The sequence below is a fragment of the Fukomys damarensis genome, unplaced genomic scaffold, assembly GCF_012274545.1.
Source record: "Fukomys damarensis isolate Sample0158 unplaced genomic scaffold, DMR_v1.0_HiC HiC_scaffold_21, whole genome shotgun sequence".
Taxonomy (NCBI): domain Eukaryota; kingdom Metazoa; phylum Chordata; class Mammalia; order Rodentia; family Bathyergidae; genus Fukomys; species Fukomys damarensis.
This window is the reverse complement of record NW_022900933.1, coordinates 40,092,624-40,113,703: the sequence shown is the minus strand read 5'-3', so window position 1 is coordinate 40,113,703 and position 21,080 is coordinate 40,092,624. Positions and strand designations below refer to the sequence as shown.

General features: G+C 45.8%; 1 protein-coding gene across 10 annotated transcripts in view; it reads right to left on the bottom strand.

Annotated features, from left to right (window-relative positions):
- Traf3 (TNF receptor associated factor 3) overlaps positions 1–21,080 on the bottom strand; it is a 70,971-nt gene that overhangs the window by 32,092 nt on the left and 17,799 nt on the right. For 8 of the 10 annotated variants that reach the window (XM_010607262.2, XM_010607268.3, XM_010607264.3 and 5 more), the window contains exon 2: positions 20,325–20,455. The exons of the other annotated variants lie outside the window; for them this stretch is intronic. The gene's annotated coding sequence lies outside the window, so the exon portion shown is untranslated. The remainder of the gene's footprint in view (positions 1–20,324; positions 20,456–21,080) is intronic. 10 annotated transcript variants of the gene reach the window in all.

Here is a 21,080-nt window from a genome sequence, read left to right as displayed (position 1 = left end):
TACTTATCACAGAGGGAGAAAGCGGGAGAGGGACCAGATGTGGAGGAGGCTCTGTAAGTATTCTGACTCAGGACCCACGAAAATGCTTGGTAAACCCGCAAGGTAAATAAAACTAAAAGGCTGGATTGGCTCAAGACAGGTGCTTGGGAACAGACCCTGGGCTCCATCCCCAGCACCACAAAAAAATAAAATTAGAAAGAAGCTTTTCCTTAAATATGAGAGGAAATGAAATAAATACATCCAACTGTAATCTGTGGATGGCATGGAGGGAAGTGGTTCGAGTGAGTTGAAAGGAACAGGATATCCCTAGGGTGTACTTGGATGGCAGAAGAACCGCAGTCGGGCATGGGGACTACATTGTAATCCCAGCACTGAGGGAGGCTGAGGCAGGGGAACCTCAAGTTCAAGTCCTGCTTGAGCAACTTAGTGAGACCCTGTTTCAAAATAAAATATTAAAAGTGCTGATGGGGCCAGGGATGTAGCTCAGTGGTGCCACACCTGCCTTGAAAGCACCAGGTCCTGAGTTCGATCCCTGGTGGTGGGAGCACTGCAGATGAATTTCAGCAGCAGAGTGCCCCTGGATCCAATCCCCAGCCCCTTCCCCAAGGAATTGCAGAAAATCTGAGCTGCTTTCAGTAAACATACTAATGTTGAAATAACTGCTGTTATTCCAAAACAACTGCACCCACTTTACAGGTTAAAATAAATGAGTAAAGATGCTAAAGTTGTTAGGAAACAAAACTTAGTGTAACAGAAAATACAGACAAATATGAAATCAAGGAAATAAAAACCTAAATTTGAAAGTAAAATAGTATGAACACATAATTTTCTCAACAAATCTATTCTTGTGGTCATTCACAAAAAAGGCCCAGAGGGCTGGGGATTTAGCTCAGTGTTGCGGCGCCTGCCTTGCAAGCAAAAGGACCCAAGTTCGATCCCCAGTACCAAAAAAAAAAAAAGCCCAGAAACAATCTTCAGCCCCACAGTGGGGTGCTCCAAGCCAGGCTGTGGCCCTAAGACACCATGTCCTACATGGGGGACAGAGAGCTGCTCTGGCACAAGGCGAGTGGAAATGTCTTCCCAGCCCAGAAGAACTCAGTATAAACTCCGGGATGCTATGGGCTGGGACCCACTTGGATGCTTCACACAGGATAAATGCTGAAGAGTTCACCATGACACTGGGCCACCGGCTACTACTGGAGTGACTGGAGAATCATCCAGCCAAGAACTGATAAATAGAAAGAATCAGGCATGTATTTACCATGCCTTTCCCATTTGAATAGTCTCCTGAAATAACTGAAGATAGCTGAGGGAAATTCTTTTTTTTTTTTTCCTGGTTTTTTGAGACAGGGTCTCTCTATGTAGTTCAGACTGGCTTTGAACTCACTGTGTAGCCCAGGCTGGCCTCGAACTTAACAGCAATTCTCCTGCCTCAGCCTTCCAAGTGCTGGGACACAGGCATGCACCACCACACCCAGCAATTGAGGGAAATTCTGATCAATACTATGAAAATGTTTCAGCTAAGCAAGGAGGAGTAATGATACTAACAGATCACCAGCATTTTGTGAGTGCTAATGATCACAAGTCCAGGCACCAAGCCCTGCCCCCTGAAGTCCTCGGCAGGCCTGGGTGTCAGCCGACCAGCACAGGCCAGTGCCCTGGACACCATGGGGGACTGTGGGCAGTGCCCCTGAGCCTCCAGATCCACTGCCTTTCACAGGAAAGGTGTGTGGAAGCCCGCATTCCATGAAACATCCAAAGGTAGAAGGGAAACCCTGGCCACGGGACACTCAGCCTGGATTTCCCAACACACAAAGTGCAAGGTGAGCAGGCAGGGAGCAGCACTTCAAGGACACAAGGGACAATGGACACTCGGCAGCAGACTGCTGGGCTGTTTGATGGACTAGAAATGCTGCACCACAACGACACCATGACTGTAAATGGAACAGAGATGGCAGGTGTCTTGCTACTTTTCAATTCATCAAAAATAGCCATGTAGGACCGGGCATTTGGCTCAGTGGTTCCACCGCCTGCCTTGCAAGCACAAGGACCCAAGTTCAATCCCCATTACCAAAACAACAACAACAAAAAAAGCCATGTATTAAATCTTATCCTGGATACAAATATTTCAAACCCTTTTATATTCATTTGAATGTTCTAACATGCTAAGTAGTAGGTTCTTAATTTCAAATACAAAATGCCACTTGAACATAATGTGGAGATTACAAAACAGGTACTTTGCTTCCTTTCAAACTCTCAGAGAAGGGTGGTTAAGGAGCCAGAGGTTTACAAATCAAAAGCCATGGGCCCCAGTGGGCACCTTCCTTCTAGGGCCGGCTAGGCTGGCCTGGCCTCTGAGAAAGGGCGCCAGCTGCGGTGCATGGCCTTCCAAAGAATTAAATCGTTCTTAGGCTGCCTAGGATCCTGCCTGTCATACTCAAATTTAATGCTAGTTTAAAAAAGAAGAAAAAGAAAAAGAAGATCAGTCATAAACCAAACACAGCATCATGTACTGCATGCAGAAGATTTCAAATACATCTGCAAAAGAAGGAAACTGCTAAAATAAAAAATGAGTTAAGTTCAGGAAGTTTTGGAGTTTGATACTTTTTATTCATGCAAAGCCAAAAAAGAAATAAATCACTGAAAACTACAGCACTCTATAAAAAGAGATTGAAGAGTATATCAGAAAATGGAAAACTATCCCTTGTTCCTGTGTGGGAAGAATCAATATAGTGAAAATGGCCATACTTCCAAAACTGCTATATAGATGCAATCCCTATTGTCCCATCAGTTTATTTCATAGAACTGGAGAAAACAATCCAAAAGTTCATTTGGAATCAGAAGAGACATAGAACAGCAAAAGCCATTCTAGGCAATGGAGACATGGCAGGGGTAATCACAATCCCCAACTTACATAACTACCTCATCTTAGACTTCCTCTTCTCTGGAGGGAAGACAGCCTCTTTAATAAATGGTGTTGGAAAAAGTGGATTTCAACTTGTCAAAGATTAAAACTAGACCCACATCTTTCACCATGCACTAAACTAAAATCCAACTGGATTAAAGATATACATATTAAAACAGAGACAGTGAACTTGCTGGAAGACAAGTTAGGTAGAACTCGAAGATACTGGCATAGGAAAAGACTTTATGAACAAATCCTCAGTAGCATGGGAACTAGCACAAAGAATCAACAATTGGTTTTGTTTTGTTTTGTTTTGTTTTGGTACTGGGGATTGAACTCCAGCTCTTGCGCTCGTGAGGCAGGCGGCAGAACCACTGAGCCAAATACCTGGCTCTGAGAAACAATAATTGGGATCTCATCTTTTAAAAAAGCTTCTGCACCTCCAGAAAAATCACAAGCAGAACTGAGGGACAACACACAATTTGGGAAAAAATTTTTACTAGCTATTCCTCAGACAAAAGTCTACTATCTAGAATATATAAAGAACTCAAAAAAATCAGGCCCCCCCAAATATAAAGACCCAACTCAAAAATGGGCATCTGAAATGAAGACATTTCTCAGACAAAGCAGTAAAAAATATACGAAAAAATGTTCAACATCACTGGTCATTCGAGAGATGCAGATGAAAACAACACAGATCCCACCTCACCCCAGAAAGAATGGCTGCAATCAAGAATTCAACCAGGGCTAGGGATTTAGCTCAGTGGTTCTACTGCCTGCCTCGAAAGTGCAAGGTCCCAAGTTCGATCCCTGGTACCAAAAATAAATGCATAAATAAATAAATAAATATCGATAACAAATGCTGGCAGGGATGCAAGGAGATAAGAACCCTTCTTCATTGTTGCAGACTGGTGCAACCACTGTGGAAATCAATATGGAGATACCTCAAACAACTAGGATTAGAAGTCCCATTTGACCCAGCTATCCCTCTGCTGCGTATCCTCCCAAAAGAATTAAAAGAATCACACCAAAGTGATTTATGCTCACCCATGTATACAGCAGCAGAGTTTGTAATAGCTAAAACTTGGAAACAGCCCAATTGCCCATCAATTGGAGGCTAGATAAAGAAGATGTAGGGTTTTTTTGTGTTTTTTTTTAATAAAATGGAGTACTACTCAGCCATAAAGAACGAGAAACTAGAGAGATTTATAGCTAAGTGGATGTACACTGAGGCCATAGTCTTATGTGAAATTAATAAGTTACAGGTGTGTAATTACCCAATAGTTTTTCTGGTGTGAAAAAGTAAAAATGTAAATAAAGATAAAAATGTGTAGTTTATATTGTGTAATAGGAAGAAAAGTCTGAAAGAGCACAGGAAGTGGGAGAGGGAGGGGAAAGGTAAAAAAGGGAAAAGAAAAAATTTGTGAAAAGGAAAAACATGGAAACAATGTAAACAGGGAGGACAGGGAGATGCGGAAAAATAAGAACCAGTCATGTATGGGTACAAGATCCCAATGATGAATGTAACTGTATTATATGCCTAATATGTACCAATAAATTTAATAAAAATTAAAATTAAAAAGAAAAAAGAAAAAAAAATCGGGCCGGGGATTTAGCTCTGTGGTGCGGTCACCTCCAGCCTTGCAAGCACACGGTCCCGAGTTCAACCCCCGGTACAAAAAAACAATCAAATAGGGCCTGGGATTTAGCTCAGCAGTTCTGCCACCTGCCTTGCAAGCACAAGGACCCAAGTTCAATCCCAGTACCAAAAACAAAAACAAAAACAAACAAAAAAGAAATCTACGCACATTCTAATTTTCTAGCAGTGTATCTGTGTCGTTGCTGTCAGGAGATCTGTTGAAGTAGACTGGAAAGAAAGAGCGTCTGACAAAGAAGGAAGTGCAGCTACCACCCTGTCCTTCTTCAAGAGTGTACCAGAGCCCTTCCTAGGAGGCAGGAGGCACTCGGTCAACTCTCAGGAAAACCAACGATCTCACAACGTACATCTCTGTAAAAAGACACTAAACCATTCTATATGCACAGAGGCTGTGGATTATCTACATTCTGGGGTGGGGCGTGCATTACAAAGCCTGATTCTTCTCACTTTTGCCAGGCCACTCCACAGATGCTGGGCTGACCTCCACCCAGACAGAACCCGGGCGTCACTAGACTCCAGAAACATTGGTGCCTCTCTCCGATCCCAAGTCCTCTGCCCTGTAGAAACCATGGTCTAACTTTCCTGGTTATCATTTCCTGGCTTTTCTTTAGAGATTTATCACCCAGCCAAGCAGCCTAACACACTACTTAATCTTGATTGCTTCTGAATTTCACATGCATAGAATCATACTGTATGTGTTCTTTTTTGTTCTGTTTGAGAAAGGATCTCACTATGTAGTCCAAGCTAGCCTCGAACTTCCGACCCTCCCACTTCAGCCTCCCTATTGCTAGCAGGTGTGCACCCCTGTGCCTGGCACTGTACACATTCTTTCGTCTTGATTTTTTTTGTTGTTCAACATTGTGGCTGTTGTAGCTATAGTTTATCCTCATTCCTATGTGCTATTCCACCGTGTACACCTTCATTGTTTAGTTACCCATTCTTCTATCCTCTGGGGCACTTTATGCTGCAGAGCAGATTATGAACACTACTAAGACCTTTCTGGAACACCTGCCTCAAGCACACAGGTAAACATTTCCCTGGAGTATGGACCTAATGAGTGACTGCTGCTCAGTTATTGGGAAACTGTATGTTCAAATTTTGCTACATAAAGTCCAACTATTTCCAGAGGCAGCTGTAACAATTTATACTTCCTGGGGAGGGGTGTTAAGTGGGCTTCTGTTCCTCAACTTTTTCAACAAGACTTGCCAGAGTTAAATTCCTGCTAACTGAACAGCTGTGGGTGGTACCCTAAGAAAATTTTTTTTTTGTATATAGAATTTTATAGTCATTCTGAAAGAAGAATTCCTGATTTACATCTGTCAATCAGTGTGATGGAGAATGAACCGTGGAGCCAAGCACCAGTCCTCTTTCCGCTGTGTTACTGGACACGAGTGCCAGCCCATGGCTCGGGCCTGTCCACCAGGGCTCCCGGCCAGTGCTCACACACAACCCCAGGCATAGTTAGGAGCAGTCTCTACTCCCCCGGGCCTCCAGAGCTGCAAAGTCTGGTGCCAACTGTGATGAGCACTGGGAAGGGCCACGGGGTCAAGGGTGGAGGGGGCCAGCAGCTGGAGCCCCACAGACAGCCCCACCTGGGGCCTGGAGATCCCGACTGGCTGAGCAATGGGCCACCACCATCCACCTACCACAGCTAAGGCAGTGTCCTTAAAGTGATATTAAGCGCCCCACGGTATAATCACAGATCTGACACAGGTCTAAATCTTGTACTCGAGAAAATCAGTCTGGGTCAATTCAGAAAACACACCAGAAGACACGTGTGCACGTAAACACATTTCCCAGGGCGCATCTGTTCGTATTTCTGTAAATCTAAATGTTCCTTGGGCCTTCAGGGCTAGTTAAGGCTTCCTATTTCTTCTGTTGCTTTTAGTCAGTCACATTTTCCAAGAAATGTGTCATGATGAATGAATTATATATCACAAATGTACTAATGAAAATGTTATCTATTTCATGAGAATTTTCAAATTTACTGGCTTGAGGATATTTCTAATATCCTATGATTTTCTTTCTCTCTTTTATGGCACTGGGTGTTGAACCCACTGTGTACACAGCAGGGCAGTGTTCTGCCCGGGCCACAACCACTCTCACTGAGCTTTTCTACTGTAATTGCTTCTTTAGTCCATTTTTGCTTTATTATTTTTTCTATTTCCTTTAGGCTTTTTTTTGCTTTTTCCTAATTTTGATGCTTAGCCTACTTATTTATTTTCAGCTTTTCTAAACTATAAATCTCCCCCTAACTACAGCTTTGACTACATTCTACAAGTTTTGATAATCAGTATTTTTGTTGTCAATTAAAAATATTTTCTAGGCTGGGCGTGGTGGTGCACGCATGTAATCCCAGCACTTGGGAGGCTGAGGCAGGAGGATCGCTGTGAGTTAGAGATCAGCCAGGGCTACATAGTGAGTTCCAGGTCAGTCTCAACTACATAGTGAGATCCTGTCTCAAAAACAAAACAAAACAAAATTCTAACTTGCCATGAGTTATATAAAAGAATTTACTTTGAGCTTAACTCCAGATCTGTACCTTACTTACCGTGCACTGCTTCAAAATGTACTGAGACCTGCAGTACAGTCCAAGACTGGCCAGTTTTTGTCTTCAGTGTGTCAGTATCTGTAGCTCCATCTGTGTTTAGTTGGCGTGCTCCTTCTAAAAGTATGTATCAGACCACACTGTATCCTACTAAAAACATGCATGCCTACAGGTCTGCAGTTTTTGACCTTTCAGTCTGCTTGCTAGGTCAGTTACTGAGATGTGTTGAAAGCTGCACAGAATTACACATCTTTTTCTCCAGACTGAAGTCAATTTCTTCATACCTTCTGATATCACATTATTAGGCTTATCCAAACTTAGAATTGCTATGTCTTCCTTTCACCCTTACATACTGGCAGAGCCTGCATTCACCCAACCATGCCCTCAGCCTCCTGGCACACGGCTGGTCTCTATTTCACAGCCTCCTCTGCAGCACAGTCTGGCTCCGTGAGCTGAGCCTAGGGACACACAGGTGCAGGCCGCTTAGACCCTGTGCATGCTCTCTTCCCTGCACGCAGGGGCTCCTTCCTGTAGAGCAGGCCAAGGTCCCAGCAATAGACACTCATAGGGCCCAGGTGGCCTGAACCCTGAGCTGACCCATAGGCAGCAAGCAGTCCGGCAGCTGGGACCTCCTGCACTGGGCTTGGTGCAAGCAGGAAAGCACTTGTTCTCAGCTCCAGTGTTGGCCTCCGTGACAGGACCTGGAGTCGCTCCATCATGACGCAAATGGCCTCACCCACAGTGCTGCTTCTGCCCGAAGTCTGCTCTCAGACACTACATAATCCTGCCATTGGTTGGTGTTCGGAGTTTATTTTTCTTCACCATCACACTTTGAACATCTCTGAGCCCTTATGCCCTAGAAGGATGGACACTTTATAAACGCCCTATCTCTGGCGTGCTTCAAATGCCTACTTGATACTTGGTTTTTAGTTAGAAAATTTAGTTCACTGACACTGGAAGTAATTGCTCATACATGGATTTCAACCTACTCTTTTACCAAGGGTTTTCCTATTTGCCTTCTTCTGGATTATGCGTTGCTTCAATCCAGTCTTCTCAGCCAAGGGGAAGCTGAACAGTCTGCTCCTATTCTTTCAGTCAGTACCTCAGAAACAAAGGTGCCTCGGTGTAGCACGGTCCACTGTTAAATCAGGGCCTCGCCCTTCCCTTGGGGAACAAAGACCGGAGCCATCAACTCCTCTCACCAACTTTGACTTTGACTTTCCAGCTCCTTCGGGCTTCCGGGCGGGTGCACACCCAGGGCAAACCTGAAGTGTCAGGACGCTGCCCCTCCTGTGTCACTGTGAGACACAAACTCCTCCTTTCAGCTACTCAGCTGCTCCTCCATGGCCTCTCACCTTCCCTGAGGAGCTGGCCACTGTCCTGTGAACACATCTAAGCTTTTCTCCTCCTTGGTTTTCTGTTTGGGTGTGGATTCCTTTTCATTTATCCTTTCATTTTTGGAGCCATCTTGAATCTGGTTTGCTGTCTTTTATAGTTTCTGGATACTTTTCAGTCATTCTATTTTAAATATTGCTGCTGCTTCTCTGTCCTCTGTCTCCAGCTACCATGCAGTGCCGCACCATTTCCTCTGCCTCCTGCCTTCTGTGCTGTCCACACTCCACCTGTGTCACTGTAGTTTTTCTTCAGTCTCTGAGCAGAGGGAGGTACTGGTGGATTTCCCAGCGTTAAACCACCCTTGTGCTGTGAGTGTGCCTCACTCAGTCCTCACGGGTCAGCCCCTCCACTGCTGCCATGTGGATCTGACTTGCTCTAACTTTTGAAGGATGCTGGCGGGTGCCACAGACACTGTGGGGAGTTTACTTTCTCCTAACATCTTCTATCGGTCCTGTTACCAGGGTAGTGCTGGGCTCACAGGACGACTTAGGAGATAGTCTCCTCTTCAATGTCTGAATCTCTGTCAGATTACCAGTCTTTTGTTTCTTACATGGTTAGTACAACTTATCAGTGAATCCTCTTGAACAAAAGTTTTCTTTTGAGATATTTTAACTACAAATTCGACTTGTTTAATAAATACAGAAAGTGCAGGTTTTCTCTCTCTCAAGTAGTCCTGGTAACTGTGTTCATTTAAGTCATCACATTTACTGACATAAGAGGATTCACAGTATGCCTCATCACCTCTGGATGTCTGTATGACCTCTGGTGATAAACCACCTTACATTTCTGATGTTGGCAATTCATACTTTCTCTCCCCTCACATAATGAGCATCTTTAATTTATGACAGTACAGAGCCTTATAATACATTTCTATTTCTCCCTTCCAACTTTTGCATTGCTGTGTTTGACTGATTGATTTGGTACCAGGGATCCAACTCAAACCTTGCACTTACAAGGCAGGCACAGTGCCACTGATCTAAATCCCTGCCACTACTGTGATTTATTTACCTCTAACAAATGTTAAACATCACACTATCCAATAATTATGCTTTAAATCATCAATTTTAAAAATTATTAAAAGTGAAAATGCTAACCATCTACTGACCATTTCTGGTTCTTTTCATTCTATTGTGTAAACATTTCCATCTGATACCATTTTCCTTCTTCTTGAGCTTCCTTTAACATTTCTTGTAGTGCAGTTCTGCTAACAATAAATTCTGACAGCTTTTCTTGGCAAAAAAAACACAAAAAAACCTTTCATTTCACCTTTTTTTTTTTTTGTACCAGAAATTGAACTCAGGACCTTGCGCTTGCAAGGCAGGCATGGTGCCAACTGAGCTAAATCCCTGGTCTTCACCTTCAGTTTTGAAAGCTCTTTCTGCCAAGTACAGAACTCTAAGCCAACGGGTCTCTTTTCTGGTTAAAGATCAGGCCGCCATCTTCTGGCTCACACAACACATGACCACAAGTCCGTGGCGGTTGCTATCTTACTCGTTACATCTTTCCTCCTGGCTGCTTTTTAAGACTTTTTTTTCACCGTCATTGGCTTTTGGGCAACACAATTACGCAGAACTTTGGTATGGTCTGTGTTTGAGTGCCTTTGTTTCTGAGCTTCACGTTTAGTTTCCATCAACTCTGGACATGTTCCAGCCCTATTTCTCCAAACACTCCCTTTCCCCCGTCCTTCTGGACACCCAGTGGCTGTCCGTCTGTCTGTCTCTCTCTCTCGCTCTCTCTGTGAGCTTGTCCCCAGTTGCTGGTGCTACAGCTCAGTGATGGGTCTGGGAAGAGTCTGCTGCCACATCTCGAGCTCAGCATCTTCTCTGCTGTGGCACTGACCTGTTTCGATCACTCTAGTGCACTTGTCTTTTCAGACTTCATTTGTCATCTTCTAAGTTCTATTCCAGTCTTTTGCAGCTTTCATTTTCTTTGTGATTATGCTCATGTTTCCTCTATATTTTCAAATGTCTTTACTTCATCTTCTTTGCTTTCTGGGGCTTTCTCTTATTTGATTTTCATTCTGATTAATTATATCTTTTTATTTCTTTGCATGGCAGCAATTTTTAAAAATTAGTTGCTGGACATGGAAAAAATTTATATTGTTAGGTGTTACATTTGTTATTTCATTCTCTCACTCCCTCCCTTCTCTTTCAGCACTGGAAATCACACTGAGGGCCTTGTACACACTAAGTAAACACTCCACCAGTGAGCTACAATTCTAGCCCTGTTGTCATGAAACTTTGCTAGGGATTTTTTGGCACAAGATGTGTTTTTCTTTGCTTTGTTTCTTCCTGGTTTGCTTTGCTTTTTCAGTACAAAGGGGACCCAGGATTTAGCTCAATGGTGTTGCTGCCTGCCTCACAAGCACAAGGACCCGAGTTCAATCCCTGGTACCCCCCCAAAAAAAAGTGCAGTACTAAGGACTGAACTCAGGGCCCACAACATAAGCATGGGCTCTACCACTGAGGTACACTCTCACCCTCATTGTATTATTTATTTATTTAGGCACTGGGGGTCGAACTCAAGACTTTGTGCTTGCGGACCCACTAAGCTAAATCCCCAGCCCTCACTGTATCCTTTAAAATATAGCTGGGCTTCTGGGGGGGATGCAGGCCAGTGACTTGGAATCAGGGCAAATGTGGAGCAGCCCCTTAGTTTAGGGCTCTGCAACCTCACTCCTTAGGGATGCCCTGCAGGGAGTCAAGCTGAAACCCAGTATGGAAAGCCGCCAGGATGGAGAGGGAGCCCCAAAGGTTCCCCCCAACATACCCCAGAGGAGAAACCCCATCACCTCCCCGTCCTTCTGCAGGGTGCTCAGAACAGCCTACCCCGCTTTCTGCCACTCTTCCTGGCTTGGAGGTGCAGCCTCTGCGGCCCACAGACAGAGCCAGGCCTTGTCCAGGCCAGGCTGTCGCACAAGCCCCAGGGCCCTGTCCTCCCAGGGTGCTTGAATTTGTCCTGGCAGACTCTGGCCTTTCTCCCCACCCTGGGACACAGAAGCTACCACTGAGAAAGAAAAAATTTAGCTTGCCTATTTTGATAACCTCTAATAGTAAGGTATTCATTTGATTCTTCATGGTAAGAAGATTACTGCTGGAGACTTCTGTCTGTACCGTGATGGACCAGCAGGACAGATTTATGCCCACTGAGACTAGGGTCAGGCAAATAGTGTACACTTCAGGAAGCACCACAAACCTCAGCAAGATTTGTAATATTTTAATGTAGTGCTTTCAAAAAATCAAACTAAGGTCCCGGGATTTAGCTCAGTGCCACCGCCTGCCTTGCAAGTGCAAGGTCCTGAGTTCAATCCTTAGTACAAAAAAAAAAATAAATAAATAAAATTTGAAACCAGGCATGATATATGCTTGTAGCCCCAGTTACCTTGGAGGCTGAGGCAGGAGGATCACAAATTTGAGCCCAGCCTGGGCAACTTTAGGAAGACTTTGTCTCACAAAATAAAAAACACAAGCCGGGCGTGGTGGCGCACACCTGTAATCCCAGCACTTGGGAGGCTGAGGCAGGAGGATCACTGTGAGTTCGAGACCAGCCTGGGCTACATAGTGAGTTCCAGGGCAGTCTCAACTACATAGTGAGACCCTGTCTCAAAAAACAACAAACAAACAAAAAAATAAATAAATAAATAAAAAGCACAAGATACAGCTCTGGTACAGCTCCTGCTTGAAGCCCTGGGTTGAAACCTCACTCCCCAAATCACATTCAATGCAGAAATCCATAATGGAAAAAAATCAAATTTCTAAATAAAGACAGGATTCGTTTCAGTGATCCTTTCCTTTTGTTTCAGGTGTGGCATGGCACTGTGAATGATACTTCTTTATAATTCTCTTCCTTGTGAGTTTTTTAAGGAACAGAAGGCTCCAAAGTGAAACATGGCACTCTATGGACAGCTCACAGCGTAATGCAGGCACACAGGTCCCTGACCCATACACCCCATCACACGTGTGTCCAGTGGCTATCAGTCCGGACCCAGAAGCACTCTGCAGATGGGAAAGTACCAGGAGGATGTTAAAACTTTGTCATTCCCTTGAATATATGCACACAAAGACACCATGGCTGTGAGACAGCAGAGCCACCCTCAGCACCTCAGTGACGCACATTATGACACAGGGTGCATCTGTCGAGCCAGCTAGACTGGGGAAAGTGGGGACCCAGTCTGCAGAGACAGTGAGAGAAGCATGCTGACCCACACTCTCTTCTTGGGTCTGCAGGAGTGCGTCCTTCCGAAACCTGCAGCTCATTCCCTACGCATTCCCCAGCTTCCTCCCCCGTAACCAACCCAACAGGAAAGCAGCATCTCCCCTAGATGAGAATCAAAAGGACTTTTACACATGAGCAATTTCTACACATTCACTCATCGTCTACCTCATTTTCTAAGGCACAGCTGCAGGAAAATGTTTTCAAATGTACTGACAGTTTTCATTTTGATTAAAAATGTTATGGTATTAAATTTAGGAGGGAAACAAAGACTGTGAAATTTAAACTATAATTTTTGAGTTGGGTGTGCTGGTGAATGCTGTAATCCCAATGCTCTGGGAGGCTGAGGTAGGAGAATTAAATTCAAGCCCATCCTGGGCAACTTGGCAAGACCCAGTCTCAAAAAAATAAATACAGGGGGCTAGGGATTTAGCTCAGTGATGCCGCCCTGCCTCACAAGCGCAAGGTCCTGAGTTTGATCCCTGGTACAAAAAAAAACAAAAAACAAAAAACAAAAAAAAAAACAAAAGGGCTGGGGGTGAAGCTCTGTGGGGAGCTCCTGGGTTTAGTTCTGACCTCTGGGATGGAGCTGAATCGGCACCATAGCAAGGTGTGTCCAGGGCGTTCGTTTCTCTGCCAGTGGAACTGACCTTACCCACAGTGCTCCTGAGCCTGTGTCTCTCCGCAGCCCAAGCCTCCTGGACAAAGAAGCGAGTTCTTGTCATGTTTGCTTTCTCGGCCCTTAGAGTAGAAACTAACACTTAGCAGTAACTTAGTACAATGGGGCTGTGATTATCATCATCATCATCATTATCATTATTATTATTATTTTTGGTGTCAGGGATCAAACTCAAGACCTTGCACTTGCAAGGCAGGCACAGTGCCATTGAGCTAAATCCCCAGCCATTGTGATTATTATTGACGTGTTTCCCATGACTATAAATATTTCTTTTTGCCATACAGAGAAGAGGAAGCTGGACACAAACATTGAGCCACACCCCGACAGTATGCATTTCCAAGTGGCTGTGTGGTCAGCCTCATGGACCATGTTCTAATATGTCTGCTACCAGGCACTGCTGGCATCAACAGGAGCACACTCAGTGACCTGTGTTGGAAGGATCAATCAAGATTTATGCCATTACATTAGATTTGCTGTGTGAACTCTCAAGTTATCTTGGAAATATTATTTAATGCTTAGGAGGCTGAGGCAGGACAGTTGCAATTTCAAGGCCAGCCTGGGAAATGTAACAAGACTGTCTCAGCATCACAAAACATGACATGACATGACATATGTAATGTAACATGACAGCTGGGGCTGCAGCTCAGTGGCAGACTACTTGCCTAGCATGCACAAGGCCCTGGGTCCAACTCCTAGTGCTACCACAAGGAGAAGCTCCCTCCTTGGATAGCTGAGAACTAGGACAATGGATAATGGCATTTAATAATTTGCCCAAAATCAGAGTCACTGGGGTCTCGAAGACCAGGGCTTCCTCTGTAGCTATGACCAGTTTTCTCCACCACTCTGAGTCTGTGAATTCAAACCCTGCACATGAACTAGTGCTAGAGTGAAAGGCAAAATACACACCTCAAACCCCTGCACAGCAGTGCTGCTTCCCAGATGCTCACACCCCATTGTGAAGCCAGCTGCGCTCCTCTGTCTTGAACCTCAGAGGGATGAAGTAGACTCTGTATGCTCTCAGGGCAAAGATGGCACAGGCACAGTCAGCTGCACTGCACAGGGCAACTATGGGGAAACAGAGGCCACTTCTTCTTTTTTTTGTACTGGGGATCGAACTCGGGTCCTTGTGTTTGCGAGGCAGGCGGGGGAATCACTGAGCTAAATCCCCGGCCCAGAGAGGCCACTTCTGACTTCAATTAAGGGATAAGATTTCGGCGACACAAATAGTTTCTCTCACACACAAAATAGTTTCTCACACTGCGTGAATAACTGTTCCTACTACTTGAATATAAGAACTGAGTAGCAGTTCAGCTGACTCTTGGACAGTGCTATCTACATGGACTTGAGCAGGAGGAAGAGAAGAGCAAGGTGAAGGACTTCAGCTGCCCGTGTGGCTCTTGGGGCAGCAGCATGCTGCGTCCGTCTGCTTTTACTCTGGGCACTGACAAGTTCCCCACACTCTCAGCCACCTGGCACCTGACCACACATCCATCACCACTACACACTGGTTTATTCCTAAAACGTAAAACCGGGCCGGGGATTTAGCTCAGTGGCACCACTCCCGCCTAAAACGTAAAACCCAGGCATACATTATGGTGAGAGGGGCTGGGGATCTAGCTCAATGTTTCCACTACCTGCTGCACAAGTACAAGGACTTGAATTCAATCCCCGGTACCAAAAAAAAACCAAAAAAACTACATTACGGTGAGAGAAGAGCCACACTGAAAATTTAAGATACCTGTTGTGACATTTCTTTGAACAGAATCTTCTTCATGCTCTGAAACCCTCTGGCACGAATCCACTTCATAATCAAACGTGACCCTCCCATTACCGGGACCAACCTTCCTACATGGTATCCAACCGGTCCAGTTATTTTCACTTAGATATGGATACAAGTGCAACCTTTCTAGGTCACCCAGATCTTTCATCTAACTAGCTTTTCAGACAAAGTACTCTGCAAAACTGGCTTTTGCTTAATGTAGTTATGATTCACTGTGGCTTACTGATTTGTTAGGCAACATCAGATCTCTTCAGCTGCCCCCAAATCAATCAATACTTTGAACCTAAAATTTTCCTGCCAACATGCTTCATATAAAAAAGTGACTACATTAGTATGATGTTCTGTTGAAAAATGTGAAACTGAGCCGGGGATTTAGCTCAGTGGTTCTACCACCTGCCTCGCAAGCACAAGGACCTGAGTTCAATCACCAGTACCAAAAAAAAAAAAAAAAGTGAAACTAAATCTTTGAATATAAGTTGGACACTGCTACTGAGCAACTCCAGAAAAGACCTGGTGCACCAGGAAGTGGGTGTAAGGGAGTGGTCTGTGCATACATGTGACCAGGGTGAGCACAAGTAACCAGATGTCAGCTGGGACCAAGGCACCCACTAAGCATTGAGAGGAAAGTAACTCGCAGGAGAGCTGCCTGTTACTAAAGCAGCACAAGACCCTGAGCAGGCTTCACCAGTTTGCAAAATACCTGCTTCTCCTCAGTCTCTGCACCTGAGCAGGAAGATCCCCATGAACTGAACCCCTGGTGACTCATCCATTTCTGGACATGAAAGAGCACAGGGGGAGCCAGACAGCAAAGAAAGCCATCTGTACTGCACACTTCCTACCTCTTGGAGGAGGTAGAAAAACAAGCAACTGATAACTTGGAAAAAGCAGTGGGCTTGTCCTGGAAGGATTTGACGGCTGAACCTGAAAGCATCGAAATGAGTCCTGCACAGGAAATAGATGGAGCTCAGGAGCCACCCGGCACACCCTGGCTCACCGACATACATCCAGGCTCCATGGCGGGGCAAGCCCAGGACGGTGCCTTGACAGCTGGCAGCTAAGAGGAAGGCAGGGTGCCAGCCTCATGTGGGGTGCAAATGCCACCAAGGGCAGGGGCTGGCACATGGATGGGCCTGGATGGACTTTCCCGAGGAGAGTCTCGGGCTCCTGACTGACTGAAGGATAAGCAGAAACTAACTACTTTCTGTGAACCTCAGGTTTTCCATTATAAATATGGGTAAAGGCAATAAGAAAATCAAATGCTTAAAAAATGGCTCAGGAAAAAAAACTGGTTCGGCATTAAGTATCAAGTCAATATCACATTTTACAAATTCTATAGGAAAAAATCCATTAGAATCCCAGGGTACAGTCTGCTGCTGTGCCGGTGCCTGATACACACTTGCACAGGGGCACGCATGTGCTACACAGTTCTTCATACTTATTAACTGAGCTGGGGGTTGCTGGACAGAGCCCTGACGATGTGTTTACGAAAAAGTATTTTTCTTCTGATACGTCTTTTCCAAGCACAAAATTAAACCTCTATACCAACTGACTTCCAGGCATTAAATAACGCTTCAAAATTATCTTTATTAAAGGTGATACAGGAGTTATTTTCAAACAGCTCATATATTGGAAGCCCTGTTCTAAGTTAATGCTTTATTTATAAACAGAATTTCAGGTGTGCAAACTTGGAGGCGGGGAACGATCTGCCTGACAAGTCTCGGACCTGCCAGCTGTAAGAGGCCACAGCAGCCATGGGATGAATGGTGACAGCACCACTAGGCCCCCCAGGTCCCAGGCAGAGGGAAGCAGCACTCTCCAAGCCTGGGATGCTGTGTAAGGATCTACACCAAGCAGGCCCCTGTGCTCTAGGTTGTCGCACCCACAACTGGGGCTGAGGATCATCCCAAGAAAGGGCAGCAGGCAGCTGCAGCCAAGGTAAGGCTGGTAGGCCAGGACACACGGGTGCTGAGGGCACGGCTGCAAGGATGCTCCAGAGGACCTCTCCACATCTGGACATGGACAGTGTGTCTCTTCACAGGGCCATGCCTGAGCCCTGTCCTGACCCTTACTCTGGAAATGCCTTGACTCAGCCTGCTGAATTGGGGGCACAATTTCAATGCCACAATGAATTAACACAGAAATGTCAGTGCTCAGAAGATGGTAAGTGGACCCTCAGGTTACAACCAGACTGACATTCGAACAACCTGGGTTACAACAGGACTTTTAGTTTCAACTTATGACCAAAGTCTTACAATCCAAATGCCAGCCACCTGTGGTTCCAGATGGTCTCAGGTACAGATTTAACCCTTAAAGAGCTCCAGAAGGAGTACTACACATCCTTTCCTGTGTGGGGCTGAGAAATCCTGGGCCAGAGTCTCTCTGAGGACACTGAGATCTGCCTATGTGCAGGAGAGAGACTGTGAAGGCTGCTGAGAGAGGAGCTTGAGCCTCCACTGACCACCTGGAGTAACAACCAGCCCTCTCTAATAAACTGAGTTCCTAAGTCGAGGGTCCACTGTCCCCCAAAGCCTAGCATTTGAGCATACAGTGTAGTGGGAGCTGAAGGATATCAGAAACACCAGAGAAGCAGCCTCAAGGAGGACTTCTGTCCTCCTCTCTCCCTCCTCCCTCCTCCTCCCCATAAAGCGATGAACAGGAACCAGAATTCCTCTTCCTCAAAGCCGATCAAGAAGACATTCTCTGACCCACTGTCTAGCAGCAGGTCACAGACCCTCCTTCCAGAGGGGCCTTGCCCATACCCAGGAGGAAGGCTGGCTGCACAGACAGGTCAGTGAGGTCAGATCCCAGCTGTTGCCCCTGCTCATCCACACAGGCCATGCATCATTCACTACACCTCAGCATGGAAACACACAGTTCTCCTGGTCTTCACTCAGGTCTCCCATGTCATGTAAACTTGCATGTTTTTCTCTTGCTAACTTTTTTTTTTTTTTTTTTTTATTTTTTTTTTTTTTTTTTTTTTTTGGTACTGGGGATCAAACTCTGGTCCTTATGCTTGTGAGGCAGGCAGTGGCACCACTGAGCTAAATCCCCAGCCCTAACGTGCCTTTCGTTAAAACAGCATGGCCCATGACCCTCATGACAAGTAAGGAAAACCCCTTCCATTTTTTAATGCAACAGGGTGCAGCTAAGTGTGAGAACTTGCCGCTTTTAATAAATATCATCTTTTTTTGACATATCAAGATACCATCTTCCTTCATTTAATTTTTTTTCTCTAAATAAAGAACAGTTTGAATGAGATTATGCTACTAAACCCATTTCCTACATCTCACAGGCTTCTAACACGAGAGCCTGTTTTGCTATGGCAGAGAAACAGACCCAGCTCCTACAGAAAGTGCACTGCCCTGGTCAAGGTCTCCACCCCAGAGGCTGCCTTCGCAGGTGCGCGTGGGGTGAAACGTGTAGCTGCATCCTGCACTGAACTCAGACAATGCTCTGCCAGAACCCTGACCTCATGCTCATCTGACAGGGAGCTGCACTGGGGACACCTCTGCCCTCTGCAGGCCTCTGTCCCACCACACTTACCACCTCCCTTTCCGTGAGAGCCCAAGGTAGAGCTCACCGCTCCCTGGGGCCTCTCGATCTCCCAGGCACACAACAGACGGTGGCAGGGTTGCAACAGGTCACCAGGCTGCATCACACCTGCTGGGCAGTGGATGCACAGGACCATAGGCTGCACTGTCCCCACCGAACCGAACCTTTCATCCCATTCATCTGTGGAGTGAGTTAAGAGTCTATCATGTCAGCATGATGAAATGTTCTAAAGATGAAGTAGTGGCAATATTGTACAACTGAGGACATACTGAAACCATAATAGGGTGGATTTTGTGATGTTCAAATTATGTTACTAAAAACATAAACTTAAAATGTGATTCTCAAAAATGTACTCACACTTCCTATCTCTAACCCCAATAAAACAATGTCTAATCCCAATGAATGGAAACCCTAAGGACACTTGTGACCAGGCCACACAACAAATCACCCCAGAGGTACTTGCCACAACCCCCACATCTGTGCCAGGGGTCAGGTCCACTCCCAGTGTCTGGGGCTTAGCCCGGAAGGCGCCTCACTCATACTTGAACAGGATCCCCACTGAGAAGCCAGGAGAAGGGCCCCGCCCCATCCTCACACAGGGACAGGCCCAACGCAGGGTCACCACCGAGGACAGACACCCACCCCGCCCTGCGTCACAGCCCACAGGAAAAGGGAGAAGAATGTGCAGCCGGCACTGGAACACTGCTGAGGCCATGAAGGAAAACAATATGTCACCCACCCTAAGAGAACCCCACAGGAAAACCTCACCTCCCTCCAATCCTGCAAAATTAAAAGCCAGGCTAACCTGGAATCTGGCTAGAAATGTCAGTGTATTTCACCTCCGTGAGCTAACCTTGTGCTAATGTGTAATAAAAAGCAGAAACTCGTGAGCTGGCGAAATGCCATGGCTAAGCGTACTGCTAGTAAGTGCAGGTCACAACCACAGCTCCCAGTGTGGCTTGGCTGTGCCCAGTGGAGCCTCAGGCCTGCGCTGTTCTGTAGAATCTGGCTGAAACTGAGCCAGGACCCACCTGGATGCCAGACCACACTCGTGGGCACAACGCAGCCACCAGGCTCATGACCTGGAGCCCAAGGCCCAGGTCCTCCATAGTTCCCAGGGACCCTCAACACCCCAGGGGAAAGTTCAATGCTGAGCCATGAAAAAAAGCAGGTTAGGTTGGACTTAAAACCTAAATAGATGGAGACTGAGCTCAGTGGTGCTGTTGCCTGCCTCCCAAGCACAAGGTCCTAAGTTCGATCCCTGGTATAAAAAAAAAAACAAAACCCTAAATAGCTCCAACATAGGGGCCTGCTGTTAGAATAGGCACCTCCTTTTTTCTTGCTTTTTTTTTTTTTTGCAGTACTGGGGATTGAACCCAGAAGTGCTCAACCATTGAGCTGCACTCCCAACACTTTTTATTTTTATTTTGAATCAGGGTCTAAGTTGCTAAATTGACAAAGCTGGGCTTGAACTTGCAATCACCCTGCCTCAGTCTCCCAAGAGTATTGGGATTGTAGGTGTCCACTATCACGCCCGGTTAGGACAGGCCTTCTTGTGACAAAAGTAAGACAAGAACCAATGAACTGGAAGCAAACCTTGGCTTCAGGAAAGTGATCCTCTGGTGAGCAGAGTGTCAGGAGCCAGGTTTCTGATCCCAGAATTGGCTTTGGCCTGCTGTGAGGCTTTAACCAAGTGGGACAACTTCTTTGGGCCTCAGTTTCCTCATCTGTAAAAGTAAAGGGATAGAATTAGACAAAGACTCTCAACTGAGGCCCACAGGTGTGTCACAGCCAGGTGCCCACAGAGGAGCTCCTGTTTTCCCAATCAAAGTTTGACCCTGTGCTGCCAATGTTCATTGGCAGAGAATGAATTCCACACAGGTATGAAGACGCTGTCCCAGAAGCCAGCCAGCCTCTCTCAGCAGACACTGCCTTGGCCACCAGCATCATCTGTGAGGTTCCAAACCTGTGACCTTGGTCCCTTTCACAGCTGCTTCAATCCAGCTCTATCACAACTGCAACACAGAGTTGGGTGCAGTGGCACATGCCTGTAATCCCAGCTGCTCAGGAGTCTGAGACAGAAGGATCCTAAATTCGAGGCTGGTACCTAGGGAATTGAGCAAAATTGTGACTTAAAATGAAAATAAAAAGGGGCTGGGATGCTGGGCATGGTGGCGCATGCCTGTAATCCCAGCACTCGGGAGGCTGAGGCAGGAGGATTGCTGTGAGTTCAAGATCAGCCTGGGCTACATAGTGAGTTCCAGGTCAGTCTCAACTACATAGTGAGACCCTGCCTCAAAATAAAACAAAACAAAAAAAGCGGGGGTAGGTGGGCTCGGACCTATATTGCAA